The sequence below is a fragment of the Apis dorsata genome, unplaced genomic scaffold (assembly GCF_000469605.1).
Source record: "Apis dorsata unplaced genomic scaffold, Apis dorsata 1.3 scaffold_161, whole genome shotgun sequence".
Classification (NCBI taxonomy): domain Eukaryota; kingdom Metazoa; phylum Arthropoda; class Insecta; order Hymenoptera; family Apidae; genus Apis; species Apis dorsata.
Window position 1 is genome coordinate 804,856 of NW_006263450.1, and position 2,899 is coordinate 807,754.

General features: G+C 43.1%; 1 protein-coding gene across 1 annotated transcript in view; it reads right to left on the minus strand.

Annotated features, from left to right (window-relative positions):
• LOC102677840 overlaps window positions 1-2,899 on the minus strand; it is a 201,744-nt gene that overhangs the window by 78,883 nt on the left and 119,962 nt on the right. The window lies entirely within an intron of this gene.

The following is a 2,899-nucleotide window of genomic DNA, read 5'->3' on the forward strand; positions in this document are numbered from 1 at the left end:
AGGGAGTCGAGAATCGTGTCGATGGGGTCTGGAGTAACCCTTCGAAACACGCTTTCTATAGAATCCTGTATGCAGATGGCCCACTGCAACGTGGGAAACTTTGCAAACCGCGCTCTATGCAATATCGTCTCGTACTCTTACTCTTTCCAATTATTCCGCTTTCCCCTCCCCCTGCTTTTAAACTTCCATCATCCGATACTCCTATCATCCAGACATCTTGGGAGTCAGAATAACTCTCTCTCTTTTTCTCTTTCTTCTACAAACCGAGTAGACGCGCAATATTTTCATCGAAATATTAAGATGATCGAAACGAATCGTGCGTTCTCGTTTCGATCGCAACAATCTCGTGAATTTCGAACGAGGACGAATTTTTTTGGTCACGCCTATGGCCCCGAACGTTCGGGGGTCTGGAACCAGCGAAGCTACTCGGCCCTCTGCCCTCCCGCCGGATCCCGTCCCGCGTGTCCACGCGTGTAAAAAAAGCGCAACAGGAACGGCGGNAGGGTCTGGGCGTTGGCCCTAAATCTAACGAAATAGCCTGCCGGCCGTAACAGCCATTTCTCACCATCCCACCTCTTCCTTCCCTCCCGTATCCTATTCCACCATGATGATAACTTGCATCGACACTCAAAGGCAAAATCAATATTTACAATGGTGGCAACGCCATTGGCGGCCGTATACCTAACTTATTCCACTTATAACGTATATCTCGCTTCTTTCACGCGTTCTCGCGCACGACGGTCCGCAGCCGAACGCGATATAACGTTCTAAATCACGGATTTGGGAAATCGAAACGATAAAAAAGGGGATTAAGTGGTGGATCTCGATCGTTCGGTCAAGCGAATTTTTGGTAGACACAACTTTAAACCTTTAGAATTCGATGTTTCTTGTAAATTTAAAATCCTCTTTTCGCAATTTTCCACTTTATTTCTTTCTTCCAGCAAATTCGATTCTTGCATTCCCGCTTAACAACAAAATAAAAGAAACTTTTACACTCGACTCGACTTTTGTGTAATCGTGCAGCCGTGAAAAAAAAAGGGAAGAAAAATTCGAGACGAATTCGAGCCTGGACCCAAGCCCAAGCGAGAGTTATTATTCTAACTCTTATCCCTCGGTGGGCGAGTGCGTCGACCTCGAGAGAGCCACCCTCGTTATGCTCGTTTTGGCCACGTTTTGGCCTCTTCTTGGGGCGGTCTACGATGAAATTTCGCTGGCATAAACACTGACAGATATCTTCCCCCTCCTCCTCGAGAGCCCATTCTGAATCCACCTTTCATCCTTCGACGACGCGACGACCAAGAGACGGCGAGACAAGCCGGCTTTCACCGTCGTGACGCCCGTCGAGTAATTGGCCCGATTACCGAGCATTAACATCGTAACGAGAGCAAATCGACCCCCTTCCCCTCCTTCCTCCCTCTGTAACGGGCCTTCGTCGAATTAATTTCCGTGTTTTCCAAAGATTTTTTTCTTTTTTCTTTTTTTCTTCTCTCCTCTCCTTCTCCTCCCTTCTCCTTTTTTTTTTTTTTTTTTTTTTTTACGAGGGAACGAGACGATTGGCGCCTCGGTTGGTTGGTTGGTTAAGCCGGCGCTGTGACGAGGGTTCACGTGATTGGAACACGATCTGAATTTTATCCAAGGACATTATCTTGCGCGAGAAGATCCATCTCTCTTTCTTTCTCTCTGGTTAGCCACCGGTTAACCGAGCCTTCATTTTCACTGACAGGATCGTGGCAGGATGGCGCCCCTGGCCGCTGACGTACCACGACCTTGGAAAGGCTGTATTAAAACTGCCTTCGAGAGGTAGGTATGAATACGAGCGAGGCACGAGCTGATGGTTACGACTTACGATGGAGTAAGAAGGGTTATGGTCGGGCGAATAATCGTGGGGCGAGGTGGAAGAGGGAGAGAAAGAGAGAGAGAGAGAGAGAGAGAGAGAGAGGAGGGGAGGGAGGGAGAGAGGAGGTAATGCGTGAGGGCTGTCGAGGGCTTGGCAATGATAAGCAAATTGTGTAAAAATAATATTATTGCCGGGGAATAAGGGTCTAATAATCCTGTAATGGAATCGAGAAGACGTAGGCATTATCGATTTAATAGTTGCGAGTTGGGTGAAGGAAAACTTCCTCCTTCTTCATCTTCTTCTTCTTCTTTTTCCTCTTCTTCTTTTTCTTCTTTTTTAATGCCGCGAATGAGCGATGGATGTAACAAATCCGGTGAATCTTGTAATCGCTCGAATCACGAGAATTCTTCCATCTTTGTACAAACTCGATTAAACGGAGAGTTGTATAAATTAAAAATCGACGAAGACGAATTAAAATTACGAATTTATAAAAAATATATATATATATTCGATCATTCTTTAAAGTACAATAATTGTTTCAAAATCGAATCGAATTATTCGAGCATTCTTAGAAAGGATTAGTTAATCAATTGGACGACGTGTAAAAAGAATTTGGAAGAAAATTAAATTCGATCGGAATCTCGAAGAAGATAGTAAAGATCGAGTTTCACAATTTTTTTATCTGAACTTGCAATGAAAAGTCAAACAAAAACGAGCGAGACATGTAAAAATCTATAAAATTATATAAAGGATGAATACTTTTTGCCAAGGCATGTATAATATTATAAAAATACCATACACGTATAATTATACATATAATATAATTATAAAAATTTCGTTACTAATTTTATACATTTTGCAAAAAAGTAAAAAGAAAAATATACGCGACCAGTTAATTCGACTTGTATTCTATTTCTAGTAGTGTAGAAACTAATTACAAAAAATTACTGAACTCGGTATATAATAAAACGAGAATGAGAAAAAACACGGGAAGAGGGGAAAACGTGTGGTAGTCGGGAAGGCTATAAGAAACACTGCCCCTCCCCACCCCCCTCCCTCTTC